This window comes from Phascolarctos cinereus, unplaced genomic scaffold (genome assembly GCF_003287225.1).
Source record: "Phascolarctos cinereus isolate Bilbo 61053 unplaced genomic scaffold, phaCin_HiC Scaffold_2;HRSCAF=192, whole genome shotgun sequence".
Classification (NCBI taxonomy): domain Eukaryota; kingdom Metazoa; phylum Chordata; class Mammalia; order Diprotodontia; family Phascolarctidae; genus Phascolarctos; species Phascolarctos cinereus.
Genome location: NW_027555625.1, coordinates 378156413 through 378175321, shown reverse-complemented (window position 1 = coordinate 378175321; position 18909 = coordinate 378156413).

Sequence of the window (18909 nt, the reverse complement as noted above, 5' to 3'; positions counted from 1 at the left end):
GTGTCATAGAGAAAAGAGTGCTAAAACTGAACTCCAGATAGCTGGTTGAAGAAAGCACTTAGCCCTCCATGTGCAAAAATAAGTGAGTTAATATTAGTATATGAACCTTTGTGTGCTAAAATTTTAGAGATTTCAATGTTTCCTTATACATTGCAAATCTGCTTTCCCTCATCTGCATAGGAGGTGAAGGGACTACAAAAAGCATTGCATTCAGGGCATTACATCAGGGCAACAGATGAATGTGTCCTGGGAATAATTGCTTCTAAAATCTAGGTATGTATAAACAGAATGACAAGTGATTTGAAATCCTCATAAGTAAAAGAGGTTTCTGCAAGCCTTCTGAAGGACTCATTGCCATTGATAAAACTTTTTTTTTGCTACTGATAAATCTTAAAAATACCAGTCCTTGTTTTATAAGTAACTCTGCTTTCAAGAATAGCAAAGCCTCTAGGATTGTATGAAATATATTTCAGACAGCATGGGATAGAGTTAAGAACATTGGACCAAGAGTCTAGTTTGAAGTCCCAGGTTCAAATCTTGTTTCTGCCACTGATTCACTGTGTAATCACTTTGGTCCAACATGACCAATCTGCTCCCTCTATTTAGATACACCACAAGTTATACAAATATAAATGTTGTATTGAAATGGTTTATAACCAGTTTTTCCAAGCTTTTGGATGATTTTCACTATTTAAAAATTGTGTGTGTAATAGGTATTATATGTGTGTATATGTGTATATGTATGTATATATATATATATATATACATATGAATGTAGAAATTGTATCTATACACACATATTTGCATCTATTTGTATATGTATATGATACATGCACATATATGATGAAGAGGAGATCCTCTCCATACTTATACACAGATTATACATACATGTATGCAAATGCACATATGTGCACACAAATGTGTAACTATGTATACACACATGCATGTGCTGTTCCATGTACATGTGTAGGTATGTGTGTATACATGCATATATGCACCTGTGTTATGTATGTATGTATGTATGTATGTATGTATGTGTGTTTATACCCACATACACACACACACATATATGTATATATATATATACACATACCATATACATAAACACATGCACATAGACATATACCCATATGTACATGTATACACATACACACGTATGTATGTACATATGCATAAGGCCATCAGGGCTATTTACCCCAGATGGAAACGTCTAAATAATTGCCTTTGTATGTGCAAACATAGCTAAAAAATAATCCCTGATTTGTGATTAAACCTAGCATGTGATTCAAAGCCTATTTATACCTCATTCCTCATCTAGTGTCCTTATCCTCATCCATAGCTTGGTCTTTCAAATCAATTAAAATTTGACTAATTAGTATTTTTTACCATTCTGTTTGATTTTTTCCTTTGATGGTAATTTTCCAGAGGGTCACAGAAAAAAGAGAAGATGACCTTTCAAAGGTCTTGTCCTTATTACATTCCTTGGAAAGAAACCTTCTGGGGTATATAACGCCATTTGTTTCTCAAATTAACCCCCCCCCCCACACACACACACAAATACAGACACTGCTTCTGATATGCTAATGAACACTGGAATCCTTTGACCTATTTGAGAAGGGGAAAAGGACCAAAGTGTGGCATTAGGAAGTTGGTGCTAAAATGGGCAGATAATGATTTTTTTTCACATTGGAGTTTTAACTTCATCTGAACTCTATTTTTTTCACTCTAATTTTACTGCCTACTGAAACAAAAATTAGAAAGGCTTCTAGGCCTTTCTTAGGTTGTAAGATTGAAGTCGTTATCTGAGAAACTCAAAGATAAGAAGGAAGACATATCTCACTGGGACCTCAGCTGCCAGGGTCTAGACAGTGAGCATGTTATGCATGTAGAGGCATAAAGGAACATGGCTTGAATGTGGTATGTGCCTTCTGAGTCACTGATCTCTTGAAAATCACCAACTTTCCCTTGATCTAAAAGCAGACACGGGGAACCTGTGACCTCAAAGCCACATGTCCCCCTCTAAGTCCTCAAGTGTGGCCCTTTGACTAAATCCCCACTTCATAGAACAAATCCACTTGGACTCAGTCAAAAGGCCACACCCAATGACCTAGAAGGCCACATGTGGCCTTGAGATTGCTGGTTTCCCACCCCTGATCTAAACCATCATGAGGTACTTAGATGGCACAGAGGATAGACTTCTGGTCTGAAGTCAGAAAGACTCATCTACCTGAGTGAAAATCTGACCTTAGACACTTACTAGCTTTGTTACCCTGGTCAAGTCACTTAACTCTGTCACGTTGCCTCATCTGTAAAATGAGCTGCAGAAAGAAATGCCAATCACTCCAGCATCTCTGCCAGGAAAACCCCAAATAATGTCACAAAGAGTCCGATATGAGTAAAACAACTGAACAATAACTATCAGATTCTATTACCCACAAATATCTCTTAAGTATTTCTTAATTTTTTTTTTGTTTTTACAAAAAAAAGTATAATCTTGGCTTTAAGATCTAGATATTCTAGGCCCACTTTTTGTTCTGCTAAATTATTGGATAATCGCTTAAGCACCCTCTCTCGCTTTTCACAATGTAGACATAATATGAGACCTTTTCACACATTGCTATAAGCACATAAATATAAAAGGGGCATAAGCTGCAAGACTGTTCATTGCTGTAAATATTTACTTCTTGCTTTTTGCAAGTTCAAATGAGTAACTTCTTTTCTTGAGTGAACTATTGCCACTACTTTGCCACAGATTCATTTCTTATTCCGAATGAATGTTAGATTATAAGCTCCTTGAGGGCAGGGACTATCTTTTGTCTCTCTTTTTTTTAAATCCCCAGCATTTAGCAGAGTGCCTGGCACATAGTAAGTGCTTAATAAATATATACTGATAGTTTATTACTTGACTGATAAACTACACAAAACATGAAAGGGGCAGGGAGGAGATGGGGAAGAAGATATATCTTGTTCAACAATGGGGATGTAGGTGCCACTGAAGAGAATTCTCTTGAGAATGGAAGATGTTCACTATGTCTAGGGTAGAAGAAAGCAAATTCATGCCAGGTTTAGTTAAGAAGGATTTTGGATTTAGGAAGGATACTTTCTCTAAGAGAGTCTTGCTTATCAATGGCAGCATTGCATTGCTGAAAAAGGAATGTGTACATTCCTAGAAACAGGTGTCCCTCAGAATGTGAGTGAGGGTAATAGAACATAAAACAAGAGATAAGATGGCATGACTTTGCGAAGACATTGACCTCTTGGGAGGTCAGAGGGTGGTGTTGGGGTATAAGATTTGAAACACAAAGTAACTTCTATCACATGTCCTTACTTCTGTCAAAAATTGCTTCCTTCATGAATTGGTATTTCTAAGTGATGCATAGCCAAGAAGAGGATGAGTCAAGATCTACAAAGTCAATAAGAAAAATCAGAGAGATGAGGAAGTTTAGAGCTTTTGCTTCAGATGTTTTAAGTCTATAAGAGACACAGAGAGAATGAAGGAAAAACAAATCAGGATAGAGTCCAAATGTCAAAAGATAGAATTCAGAATATACTGATAGAAAAGAGAAATAATGAGGAAGACAAAGCAAAGACAAAATTCATGGCAGAATGATGCAATAAAATATAATTTCTTTAAAAACAACAGAGTTTGCAGGGAGTTTGGGGAAAATTTTCAAGTGGGAAAAAGGTGACAAAAATGGGAGAAATAAAGTATTAAATAATTAAAAATAAGAATATGGACTGAAAATATTATTTCATTGGTATAAATAACTTCTAGACAAGGAAACTTCCTCCACCAATGAAGGAAGGCACTATGCAACTTATAGTTATAGAGAATTGCCCAGCCCTAGACTACTGAGAGGTTAAGTGATTTACTCAGTCATAGAGTCAGTATGTATCAAAGACAAAACTTGAATTCTTGTCTTTCTATCTCCAAGACCAGTTGAATGCCCAATACGCTATCCTACTCCTAAAACAAAGAACAAAAAAGAATTAACCATTTAAGTAAAAAAGAAAACAACAAGAAATTTGGAAAGGGTAGGCAAAGAGGAACAGAGCAAAAGGAGAGGAGCTTTGAAAGTAGACTAATATGAAATATTTTTAAGCAAAACTAATCTCAGGGGAAATTACTAACTTGTAAAAGATGGAGGATTATAAAAAATACTAAAGAATAAATTGGGGGAAATGCAAGATTAAAAATCATTACTTTGAATGGATTAAACAATCCAAAAAAAAAAACAAAGGTGATAAAATAGATAAGAAAATTAAACCTAACACTCAGTTGAATATATGAAATACATCTAAAAATGAAAACGCACTGAAACAATAGAAGTGAGAGCCTGGAATAGAATCTACCATGCTGGAAATTCAAAAAAGTAGAAGTTTTAATCATGCCATCAGACAAAGGAAAAATAAAAATACTCTACTTCTATCAATATATAAGTAATTTATATCATACATTTATGATAAATCATTGACAGGTATCATATGGAACCATGCAGTCATTATAAACAAAGGATCAATTCCAATAGTCAACATACATACACCAAAATCCTGCCATCTTAAGTATAAAAAAGACAAGTTAACCAAAGGACACAAATATATAGATTTTAAAACAATAATAAGAGATTTTCACGTTCCTCTCAGATGATAAATATAAAAGAAAGACAAATGAAAAGTAAAACAGAACTGAACAAACTATTTGAGAATTTAGGACTAAAACATTTGTGGAGAATTAAGTGAAGACATTAAAGACTATGCATATTTATCAGCACCACATGATATACCTAATAATGGGACATGTGCAAGAGTACAATGATTGAAATTTCAAAAAGCAGAAGTACCAAATATATTTTTTAGGCCATGATGTAGTAAAAATAATAATTCAGGGAACAGAAGCCAAAGATAGAGAACTAAAGGAAGTCTTAATAATGAGAACAAAAAAAAACTAAACAAACAAACAGGAAAATTAAAAACTGTGAAAAAGAATGTTAATGATAAGAGTGCATGTCAAAATTTCTGTAATGCAGTTAAAAATCTTCAGATGAATACTTATATCTATGGGTACATAGGGTTAACAAAAATTTTAAAAAAGGAAGTGAAAGAGGATTCTGGGAAGATGGCAGAGTAGGTCAGAAAACTTTCGACTCTCCAAATTTCCTCCACAGAGAAATAAACAAAAGTCATTATAAAGCAGTTGTTCTCTCAAAGCAACCTGTGAAGACCCCAGGAAAGACCTGACCTCTAGGGTCAGATAAATAGATGACAAGCAGAAATAAGCATAGTATGGTCTTACATATATGTGTATGAGTGCATATGTGTATATGTGTGCTTATAGATACATATGCATATGTATATGCCTATACACATGTATGTATACACATGTATGCATGCCTGTGTTTGCACATATATACATGCCTGCATATGTGTGTGAAATTACAAACACAGAAGAAACACAAAAGGATTATCAGAGAACTTCTAATCTTATCATTGTAAGAAACCCTCAGGGAGCACACACTTTGTACTAATCTAATATTGTATACCTCATAGTCTAGAGTGATCTGGGTAACTTAAAAGGTTAAATGACTTTTTTGAAGTCTCACAGCTAGTTATGTGTTACATGCAGAACCAGAACACAGGTCTTCCTTATCATAAGATGTGGGTTCAAATCCAGCCCCAGATACTTACTAGCTATGTGACCCTGGGCAAGACACTTAATACTGTTCACCTAGTTTAATCATCTGTAAAATGAACTGGAGAAAGAAATGGAAAACTATTCTAGTATCTTTGCCAAGAAAATCCCCAAAAGGTGTCACAAAGAGTTGGACATGGCTGAAAATGACTGAACAACAACAACATTCAATTCTGAATAATTTTCAATAATTCTTTTATGAACTCTGGAAAAATTTATTAAATGGAAAGACTAAGGATATTCTTTTTACATAGACAAAACCTGGAGCTGACACAGCTCTGTAAAAGGGTGGACAGGATGTACCCAAAACTAAAGGAATGTAATTCTTTTAGACACTAAAACCAATCTCCAACAATTCCAACACATTTCCAGCAATTTTTAGAGCCATGCTTTTATTAAAGAAAAGACAGGGAAGTTGTCTAACCAGGTTCCTCTGGGAGAGAAGCACACATCATGTAATCTTAGAAGAGAAGAGGGCAACTTTCAAGCTGCCCTGGACCTGATTCATCAGGGAGGTCACATCTTTTCCTATTTTGACTTGAACAGCTTCTATATAATCAGAGGGATCTTCTGTTGCCAGCTTGTTTCAGCTTCAACAAATTCACTAAATTGTGGTAATGTCCCTATTTTAATGTGTACATGCTCCTCTTTTAAAGAAGAAAAGCAAAACAAGATTCTATGTATATCTCTGACACATAATAAGCTCACCCGTTATCTTTATATTTTCTATCCTTATAATCGATACTTATAATTTTTTTCACAATCACCAAGCATTTGGCAAGTACCTATTATGTTCTAGCCACTGTGCTAAGTGCTGCAGATAGAAAGAAGGGCAAAAAACCAGTCCCTGCTCTCAAGGAGCTCACACTCTAATGGGAGATAAAACATGTAAACAACTACGTACAAAGAAGCTACATGCAGTATACATTGTAGATAATCAGCATAGGAAAGTTACTAGCATTAAGGAGCACTAGGAAAGGTTTTTCATAGAACATAGGATTTTGGAAGGTACTTGATGGAAGCCAAGAAAGCCTGGAGCAGTGATGAGGAGACAGGACACGTAAGGCATGGGAGACGGCCAGAGAAAATGCTGGAGCTGAGAGATGGAGTGTCTTGTGCAACAAACAGCAGGGAGGCCAGTGTCACCAACTCACAGGGTATATATGTGGGAAAGACGGAGTCCAAAGTGCATGAAGACCAGAAAAGCAGAAGAGGGGCAGATTGTGAATGTCAAACAAATGTACATTTTATCCAACAGGTGATACCTATTTGTAGGCACTGAAATTTGCTGAAGGGGGAGAGGAGATGACAATGTGACATGGACAGCCCTGTGCTTTAAATTAATCTGTTAATTTAACAGCTGAGGGAGGCTGGACGAGGATAGTGAGAGACTTGAGTTTCCCAAAAGAACATTCCCTCATACTTAAGCAAAGCCATCTAACATAGTGATTATGGCTGATTTAAAAGTAACTTTCCACCTCCCCTTTCTATATTGTTCTCTCATCTTTTTGGTAGTAATTCAAAGAAATACAAATGACTTAAAGAAAATATGCAGGTATCCAAACAAATATTAAATACATAAATCAATGGCACATGAAATAGAGATCCCAATACTTCATTACATCACTGAAATGAGCACTTCCTCAAGTGGTACATATTGTAGCCCATCCACACTTTTTCCTACTATGTTATTCTTAACTATGTCTTCCCACAAAATCCCCCACTGAAGAAAACAAGGACTTTCTTCGAGAGGTCTTTGCATTCTATGGAGCTGTTGGGTTCTTTCTCTGTTATGCCTTCTGGTACAATGTGGCTGGCCCAACTACGTTGCTGAAACTTTCTAGTAGTTTCTTTTGTATTGTTTCTCCTGCACAATTCTTCCTTTGCAATATGCTGTAACCTACTTACATCCACCACCCATCCTTCCATTGATGTTTGGGTGACCAGAAACTTTAACTCATCAGAGAATAAGATATCCCAAATAGTCATCTAACAACATTGTAAGGGTATGGTATTAGGCAGATGAGCCTTAATTTGGAACTATGCCCCAAAAAGTCATTAAACTATGCATACTCATTGACCCAGTGATATCACAACTAGGCCTATATCCCCAAAAGATAAAGTAAAGTGAAAAAAGACCTATATGCAAAAAATTCATAATAGCTATTTTAGCTTTACCGAAAAGTTAGAAACAAATTAGTTGTCAATCAACAGGGAGTGACTCAACAAATTATGGTATGTGACTGCAATGAAATAATATTGCACTATATTATATGACAAAAGGGATAATTTCAGGGGAAAAATTAGAAAGATTCATGTAAACTGATATGGATTAAAGTGAGAAAAATTGAGAGAATAATTCAAACAGAAATAACATAGAGACAAAAAACTTGGAAAGATTTAGGAACTCTGATCAAGATAATGAGAAACTTTGAATGCTGAGGACCATTGCCAACGATAAAGCACACTGCTCATCTTCTGACAAAGAGGTAATGAATCTGAGGAACAGAATGAGAAATACATTTTTATGTGTGGCAAATGTGTGGATTAATTTTGTTTGACCGTGCTTATTTGTCATGAGGATGGTATTTTCCCTTTATACATGGGGTTGGAAAACTGTAAAAAGAGTGGGGAGAGATAGTCATGGTGTTGCAAAAAAAAGAAAAGAAAATAAGTAAAGGATGGCCACTGAAGTCTCTTCAAATGCATAGAAGAGAACCTCACATAATAATTTGTATGATATCTAAGTTAGGGTTTTAGTAAACTGTAAGATTAATAACAGTCAATAATGGAATGCTAAAGCAAATAAAATAGCAACAACAATAATTATAATAATATAGCTTCATTAATTACATCAATTGTTTCCAAAACAAAGGAGGTGAAAGTGTTATTGTACCTTACCCTAGTCTATGTCCAGCTAGCAGTATTACATTTTAGGAAGGATGTTTAACAGTGAAACAGGTCCCAAAAAGATAGTGGCATAACTAGAAAGTGTGACAAAAAGGATCAATTTATGAAATTCAGGGTGTTTAACCTAGGGGCAGCTGGGTGGTGCAGTGGATAGAGACTAGAGTTAGGAAGACTCATCTCCTTGAGTTCAAATCTAGCCCCAAACTCACTGTGTGACCCTGGGAAAGTCACTTAACTCTGTTTGCCTCAGTTTTCTCATCTATAAAATGAGCTGGAGAGAGAAGCGGCAAACAACTCCAGTACCTTTGCAAAGAAAACCTCAAAAATGGGGTCACAAAGAGTCAGAAAGGACTGAAAATGAATGACTGAACAACAATATGGAGAAGAAAACAGAGGAGAAAATACAGCTATCTTCAAGTATTTGAAGGGGAAATATTTAGAAGAGGTATTTAAATTTTTTTCTTCAATACTCTCCTTTATTTTTTTCTCTTAAAATTCCTGGTTTCCTTCAAGATTTAGCACAAACACTATTTTCTATAGGAAGCCTTTCTTGATCTCTCAAGTTACTAGTATTTTTTTCTCTCCAAGGTTTCCTTGTGTCAGCTTTGTGTGTCTATTGCATATGCTTGTACGGTATAGGCATATATTATTTTTCATGTCTGAATGTAAATTCCTTGCAGTCAAGGCTTGTTTCCCTTTTATCTTTGTGTCCTGAGAACTTAGCACAGTACCTAGAACATAAAAGGTCCTTACTAATTCCTTGTCAACTGCTTGGTTTCCTGATAATCAGATCTGTCCAAAAGTATACTGACTATCCATAGTGGTAGTAAGTGAAAGATATCTAAATGGAGGCTCAATAACCATTTCTCAGTCAATAAAAGTCTATAAATGGATTTTTCTTTAAATTGATAAAAATATTTACCTAAAGCCATCCGCAATCATTATTTATAATGAGGATTAGCTAGAAACCTTCCCAGTAACATCAGGTGTGAAAAAAGGATGTTCACTGTCACCAATATTATTCAATATTATATTGGAAATCCTACCTATAGAAATAAGAGAAGAAAAAGAAATAGAAGGAATCAGAATAGGGAAATAGGTAATAAAACTATCACTTTTTTAGGCAATATGATGATACACCTGGAAAATCCCAAATACTCAACTAAAAAGTTAGTTGAAACAATAATTTTAGCAAAGTAGAAGGATATAAAGCAAGTCCACTTCAATCATCAGCATTCTTATATATCACAATCAAAACCCTGCGAGAAGAGATAATAATAAATATCCCATTTAAAATAACTCTAGACAGTATAAAATACCTGGGAGTGTACCTGCCAAAATAAACCCAGGAATTATATGAACAAAAGTATAAAAAAATTACACAAATAGGAGCAGCTAGGTAGCACAGTGGATAGAGCACCGGCCCTGGATTCAGGAGGACCTGAATTCAAATCCAGACTCAGACACATAACACTCACTAGCTGTGTGACTCTGGGCAAGTCACTTAACCTCAATTGCCTCACCAAATATATATATATATATATATATATATATATGTGTGTGTGTGTGTGTGTGTGTGTATGTGTGTGTATACACACACACACATATATACATATATACATATATATACACACACAAAAAAAATAAAAATAAAATCAGATTTAAATAATTGAAGAAATATTCATTGTTCATGGATAGGTGGGGCCAATATAATAAAAACGGCAATTCTACTTAATATAATTTATATATGAAATGCCATCCCAATTAAATTACCAAAAAAAAATACTCTACTGAAGTAGAAAAAAATAACAAAATTCCCTTGGATGAACAAAAAGTCAATAATATCAAAGAAACTAATGAAAAAAGGAAGGAGGTTTAGCAGTACTGGATCTTAAGCTATATCTTAAGGCTATAAGTATTAAAAACTATTTGGTACAGGCTAAGCAACAGAAAGGTAGATCAGTGAACAGAGTAGACATATAATTTTGGCATTAAACAAATATAGTAACCTTGTATTTGACAAGTGTAAAGACAAGTATTTTGTAAAAATTGTTGGGAAAACTGGAAAGCAGTCTGGCAGGAATTGAGCAGAGACCAATATCTTACACAATTTACCAAGATAAGATCACAAGAGATATATGACCTAAGTATAAAGAGATATTACAAAAAAAAATTGAAGAATGCGGAATATGTTACCTATCAGATTTATGTATAAGTGAACAATTTATGAATAAACAAGAGATAGAAGTCAGTGTGAGATGTAAAATGGATAATTTCAATTACATTAAATTAAAAAACAGTTTTTGCACAAATAAAACAAAGGTAGCCAAGATCAGAAGGAAAATAGAACATTGTGGGAAAAAATATTGACATTGTCAGATAAAGGTCTCTTATCTCAAATACATACATATATATGCACATATATGTACATATATGCATATGTATAAAGTCTAATCTATAAGAATCTGAGTCATTTTCCAATTGATAAATGGTCAAATGATATAAACAGGCAGTTTTCCAATGAAGAAATCAAAACAATTTATAGTCATATGAAAAACTTCTCGAAATCATTATTGTTCAGAGAAATAGAAATTAAAACAGTCTTAACATATCAGTTTAGATTTATCAGATTGGTTAAAATGACTGAAGGGGAACAAATATTGAAGGGAATGTAGAAAAATTGGGACACTTATTCACTGTTGGTAGAACTGTGAACTGATCCAACTATTTTGGAGGGCAATCTGGAATTATGCCCAAAGTGTTATTAAACTGCTTATATCCTTTGACTCAGTAATACCATTACTAGGTCTGTTTTCCAAGATGATTAGGGTAAAAGGAAAGAACCTATATGTTTTAAAGTATTTATAGCAACTCTCTTTGCGAAGGCAAAGAATAAGAAATGGTGGGCATGCCCATCAATTGGGGAATGGCTGAAAAAGTTGTGGTATATAATTGTGATGGAATATTATTGTGCTATAAGAAATGATCACGATGATCTTCGAAAAAACATAGACTTGCAGAAACTAATGAAGAGCAAAATGAGCGGAACCAAGAGAATGTTGTATACACTAACAGCAATATTGTTATTAGAACAACTTTAAGTGACTGAATCATGTTGTCTGTTATAAATATCCAAATTAATTGCAGAGGACATATGGAAGAAGATGCTATCTGCATCCAGAAAAAGAACTGATGAATAGAAGTATGAATAAAATGGTTTTACACACACATACACACACAAAAACACACAAAAACACACACTTTTGTGTCTATTGGTAGCTTTTTCTAGGTTGGGAGAAGGGAAGAAAAAATGGAAAAAAATAAAGTTATATGATAACATTATTATATATTCAAAAGGAATACCAAGTTGTACATAATAGATTTGCAGTTTCATGTACAATCATCTGTTTTTCTATTCTATGTTATGGAAATGCTCAGTTTATTTCTTAAGTTCAGAATAAAATAAATAAAATTTTCAAAAGTCTATAAACATAAGTTATTATTACTAGATTGGTACTCAGATGATATCCTATTTCTGGGCCTATACCTGATACCTTTCCAACATGCCTATCAAAACTAGTTGTCCCTAGCTTTTAAAAATTTAGGCATTCAGCACAGGGCCAGTAGTCATTGCTGTGATTCTTTTTATGGGTATTTAATTGAAATGGTCATTCCTCTTAACAAGTGGTAAAAGTTTATCTTGTATCAGTGTAAGACAAGATTTGTAACCACTATCCTCATTCCCACTCACTCTGGCAAATGGAGTTTGAAAAGGTGACTGCTACATTTCCCTTTCAGCTTCTGTGAGGTTCTGGAGAGGAGCCCCTACCAATGTGCTTCCTCAATGATTATGAGTATATATAAATTACTTCACAAGATTTAATTAGCCTTTAGAAATGGATATCCACTAAGATAGTATACTGATAAGCATTAGGACATGCCTCCTGGGGGAAAAAAAAAGAACAAGAAATCTGTGACATATTCTTTCACCAGCCCATATGCAGTCCAGGAAAAAGCAGATTCAAGTTTAAAGCACACATATACAGTGATGGGTTAATTCACAGATCCTGTTTTATGGAAGTCTTTCTGCTCCTTCAAGAAGCTTAATACAATGTGAAGTTTTATATTAGCTTCCTTGTAGGGTTTTCCTTTGTACAGGGAGTCTAGTTTGTCTTCAGTTCCCAATGTAGACCTTGTTGCCAAAGACTGGTCTCTCCCCTAAATGCCATTGGAAAATCCAGATCGTCTAACCTTCTAAGGGTCACTAAAAGTTATCCCCTGATGGAGGGATACACAGTCTCTTTGCATTCCTCTCTCCCTAAATGTTTTGCTCTCAGAAGCTTGGCTAGACTTTTCTCTCCTCTAGCTTGCCAAATGATGTAATTCTGAGTTCTGAATTGGATTGCTATTTTATAGAAGACGCATGAGATGTGATCAAGTTTCTTCAGCCAATCCTAACACATTTCCTGTTGCACCAGAAGCCAATTGAAGTAACTAACAAGATTCTATGCCTTGATATCTTTATGAAGTAAAATATTTTCATTCAACTAATCAATTTGAGGTATGAGCTAGGTGAGAACAAGGTTAAGACATATCCATTGAATCAATCAATCAATCAAAGGCATTTCAGCTAGGTACATCAGGAAATGCAGTATGATTGGCTGAAGAAGCTTGGTCCCATCTCCTGGGTCTTCTACAAAATAGCAATCTAGTTCAATTGAACCTTACTCATACCAAAGTAAAAGGAAAAAAAAAGCACAATAACATATGATGGGCCCAGAGTATTCAAAGACAAAAATGAAATAGTTACTGTCCTCACAGAGCTTATATTATATTGGAATGTAAATTTGTTGCTTTGTTAGGAACATAAATCAGACTGTTTTGCTTGGTGATTTCACCAGTTCTCAGGAATTTAATTATCCTCTCTTTCCATATAGTTCTCAGATCTATTTATCTAACTCTAACCTCTCTCCTGAACTCTAATTTCTTATCTCCAGCTGTCTATTATACATTTTTAATTTAATGTCCCTAAGGCAATATGTCCAAACTGAATATGTCTAAAACTGAACTCCCCTCTTCTTAATTTCTCAATTATTGGTCAGGGCAGAAACATTCTCTCACCAAGTTCACAACTTGAGTGCCATCCTGAACTCTTAACTCTCCTTCACTTTCCATGAACAATCTTTTTCCAAGCGATGTCATTTTTATGTTTACAGAATCTCTTGTATGCTTTTCTTTCTCTCCTCTGATTCTGCCATATCCTAGTGCAGATCTTCATCACCTCTTTTTTTGGGTTATTGAAAGAGCCTTCTGATTTGTCTTCTTGCTTCTACCCTACCCACTCCAGTATATTTTTCATTATTAAATCGCTTCATGTTAGGCCTCATTTATGGAAAGAAAATCAAGTAGTTCTACCTATTGGACCATTAAGTCCAGGAAATAGACTTAAATCGATAGGGCTGAAATTCCAGGAAGTCCTGATTGACATTGCAGTGGTTACTAAACTTTTGTTTCTTATGTCTTCTTTTACGTTCATTTGGTAATGCAAACATACCACAATTTCTGTTAAATTGACCATGACCTTACAATACATTTGTACATATATTTATATGTGAATGTTTTTGGAAAAGAGAGAAAAGAAGAAAGAAAATGTTTTGCCTTACAAATGTATTTAATTGGATAAACACCACCATGTCCAAATACCATAAGGCCTTTGGACATGTTATATCCTGGATTACATTTCCTTGTTATGTTGCTCTTATTCTGCTTCCAAAGTGAAAAATCAATTCCAAAACACATTAGTACACTGCTTCTATGAAAAACATCCTTAGGCCAGGTTGGCAGGCATGACTTAGTGTGGTACTCTGGAAAAGTCTTGGCTCTGGTGTCAGAGAAGGTAGGTTCAAATTTAGTCTCTGATGCTTATTATTTCTGTGACCTTAAGGAAGTCACTTGATTTCTCTGGGCCAAAGTTTGTTTGTTTGTTTGTTTTTAATGTGGAAAATTATGGTTCCACTTAGAGGGACTTTGAAGGTTCTTCCAGGTCAAGGTCTATTATTTTAAAATCAGTAGAAGCACCTTGTCTTAGATATTATTTGTGGTACCAACAACTTGGGCCCTGGGGATGATGAGGTTGTATTGTGTGAAATGCATAAAACCCTAGGCATAGCCTTTAGTTACAGATATCCAAAAGCATAATGGGGATAGATGAAATGCACTAAGGTCCATTTGGAGTAAAACCTGATAGAAATTGGTAATGAAGAGTGTCTAGTCTTCAATTTGATAGAACTGTATAACATTCTTTTGTCAATTGTTGTTACTGATCTGTAATTTACCAGTGAATGGGGAGTTGGAAAGCTTCACACATATAATTTCTGACTTTCTTTAAATCTCTGTTTAGTGTTTATTTTTTAAAAATTAAGTAAGATCTAATCTCTCCAGAGCCAGAACTTGAATTTGAAGGCCAGATTGTGCCTAGCCTAAGATAGACCTAAACCACTTGTCTTATCCCTAGCACTATTTCTCCGTATGACCCAAACACTGTTAAGAGTCTTGAAGTCCTAAGAAAGCTATTCATCCTGCCTACAGAGATAGAATAGGAATGACTCAGAGTTAAAGATCAATTAAGTGACTTAATGATAATAAAACTCAACTAACCAGAACTTGATTATTGAAATCAATAGAAAATTGTAGAGTTAGAAGAAGAGACAGTGATTTTCTAATCCCCCTCTCTCCCCTCCACACACACTCTGCTACAGAGTCCCTGACCCTGATAGGTGAACATCTAGCCTCAGCTTAAAAATTTCCAGTATTAAAAAGTTCAGTCCTGCGTGGAACAGATTGTTCCATTGCTCTGAAAAGTTTTTGTTTGAGGAGGTAGAACTGTGATTGTATTAGTATAATGAACCCCTAAGCCTAAAACTAACCGTGATCTTTTACTAATACAAATCAGCAACATTCTCTCTTTGAGCAAGATTTCTTAATCTGGGTCCATGAGCTTTTTTTGAAAAAAAATGTTTTGATAAGTATTTAAATATAATTGGTTTCTTTTATAATCCTATGCAGTTTGATTTATGCATTTAAAAACATTATTATGAGAAGAGATCCAGAGTCTTCACTAGCCTGCTAAGGGAATCCATTGCATATATATAACACACATGCACACACACAAATACACACATAAAAACACACAAACACACACAGAAGGTAAGAACTCTGTTTTAAAGAGTTGCCAGAGTTGCTAAAAGATTGAACAATTTGTCTAAGATCAAATCACATGAATCAAGATGTGAACCTAGGTAAGATTGACATTTCCTCGAACATTTTGTAATTATGTGATTATAGACAAGTCAATTAACCTCTCTAAGGCTCAGTTTCCTTACCTGTGATTTGAGTGGGGTTGAACAAGCTGGTCCCCAAGATCTCTTTCAGCTCTCGCTCTATGGTCCTGTAACTCACTGTATGATTATTGTCAACTTTCTCTTTACCATTTTTGTTGACATTTTCATTAATGGTTCATTATCTTTAAAGTGGAGATAATACCTATAATACCTATCTCACAGGATTTTGAAGATCCAACAAGGCAATGTATATAAAGGAATTTTAAAATCTTCAGATGCTTTGAAAATATCATCACTACCTAAAAAATCAGCATCTGTGGAGTAATTTAATATTTACAAAGCACTTTTATTTCATTTAATTCTTGCAACTACTCTAAAAGGTAGGTGCCATTATTATCTCCATAGGCATCATCATCTTTAAGAACAATGACCTAAGGCACTATAGGAAACTCAATTATCAAGTAAGAATTACATTATGTTCAGTTATATTTTATAAATAAAGGCAGAAAATCATAGTGATGTGTTTGGGACTTTTTTAGACCTTTGCAATAAAAATGACATAAAAAAATGCCTAGCTGGGAGTTAATAACCAAGATGAATACTGACATAATATAATTCTTGTTTGTCCTTAATAAAGATAAGATCCCTGACAAACTATATCCTCAAGTTGTTGTTCAATCGCTTTCAGTTGTGTCTGACTCTTCGTGACCCCATTTGGGATTTTCTTAACAAAGATACTGGAGTGATTGGCCATTTATTTCCCTTTCCAACACATTTAGAGATGAGAGATTAAGTCACTTGCCCAGGGTCACACAGCTAGTAAGTGTCTGAGGCCAGCTTTGAACTGAGGAAGATAAGGCTTCCTGACTCTAGGCCAAATATTCTACCCAGTTGAACCACCTAGCTGCCCCTACATCCTCAAGTGTTGAAAACAAATAAATCAATTGGAAGTTATGATTGCTAAGCCACATTTAATATTTGAAAGATCATGGGAAAGAGAAGAAACATTACTAGATTAGAAAAGGGCAAATGATGTCTCCGTTTTCCTAAAAGGGGAAGAGAACAGACCTTTTGTATTAAATGCCAAAGACCTTGACTTCAATCATAAGGAAAATTCTAGGCTAGGTAATTATAGAGATGATTGATAAATATCTAGAAAGGAAAGCAGTGATTATAAAGAATCAACATGACTTCATCAGGAATACTTCATGCCAGGTTAACATTATTTTAATTTCTGAAAGGATTAATATACCAACATATGAGGTAAATGCTGTGCAAATAGTTTAGTTAGATTCTAACAAAGTTTTTGATAAACTATCTTATACTATTCTTGTAAAGGGTATGAAGAAATATAGAAAAGTGATAATGCAATTAGATGAATTCATAACTAATTGGATGATGGATTCAAAGGTAATAGAAAAGACTCTTTGGGACCAGTTCTAAATACATTTAATTCACCATTAAAATTTTAAATCACCTGTAAGAACGGGCTCAATGTCAGCAGGATAGCAGGTTTCCACTAGAGTGTGGATGTGTTCTTGGCCCTATGTTGTGTGACATTATGTCAGTGATTTAGAGAAGTCATAGATTGTGTACCCATCAAACTAACAAATGGAACTAAGCCAACAGGGACAACTAATATACTGGATAAGTGACGCAGGATTCAAAATGATCTCGATGAGCTAGAGAATTAGGATGAATTTTTTTCACATGATAATTAAAAAACAGATAAATGTAAAATGGTATACTTAAGTTAAAAAAATCAACTTCATAAATGCAATATGAGAAATAACATTGTTGAGTATTAGTGTACCAGAAAGGGGTGGGGGTAGAGGGAGAGAGAGAGAAAGAGAGAAATCTAGAAATTTTAGGGATGTTAGTGAACTAAAGTTATTGAGTCACCACTTGTGGCAGTATCTGGAAGGCGAACCACTAATGTAATCTTGGGCTGCATTGAGAGACTCAAAAATTTCCAAAATATAGAAGTGATAGTACCTCAGTTCTTTGCTGTCATTAGCCCTCATCTTTAGTTGTGTGTTCTGTTCTGGTCACTGCAGATTAAGAATGACATTGATAAGTGAAAGGATGTCTAAAAAAGCCAACTACAATGGAAAGAACCTAGAACACATTCTATAGCATTTGAGGATCAGAATAAAAAAAAAACAGTGAAAGTTTGGCCTAATAAAGAGAGAAGGGGCAGGAGGGATTTCCAGGACTGAAGCCAAGATGGTAGAGTAGAGAAAGCAAGCATCTGACATCTGTTAACATTCCCCTCCAAACAACTTTAAAAAAAAAAAACCTCAAATTGACTTCTGGAGTGGCAGAGCCAACAAAATATCAAGATAAGAAATTCTTCCAGCCTAAGACAACTTAAAAAGTTGAAAGAAAAATCTATAGTACAGGGGTGGAGGATGGCCAGGAGACCACATGGATGCAACACCAGTGGAGGGTGCAGGTGGTGGTGACAGAAACAGCAGCAGCTTCAGGAACTCTCAAGTCAGAGATGGTAAGGGGACCTGGCAACTGGTCAGAAAGAGATTGCTGAGGACCCATGTGCTAGCATTGGATGCAGGACTGTAAGCTCTTTGGTGACTCCACTGCCTGCCTATACTCACTTCTAGGTCACTTTTCAAGGTAAGAGAGGAGTGCTTTCAGTCAAGAGGGAGAAGGAACCCTGAGAAGCAGTGTCTCTTCCAGTCCCAAAGGAGCAGGGACCTAAGGAACATTATAAATTGCAATCCAAAGGGATCGGGGCCCTCCTTAGTCAAGGACCAGAGCTCAGACCAGAAAAGCAGGTAACACACCTATCCCCAGATCATAACACCTTGAAAGCACTGAAAATATCCAAATTCCCAGAACTAGCTCTGTCAGTTGCATGAAAAACTCTAAAGCTTGAGACAGTATCTTTCCCACCTACACACTAGTAACAGAGTCCAACTTTAATATAAATTCAAAGTCAAGAAATAGGCT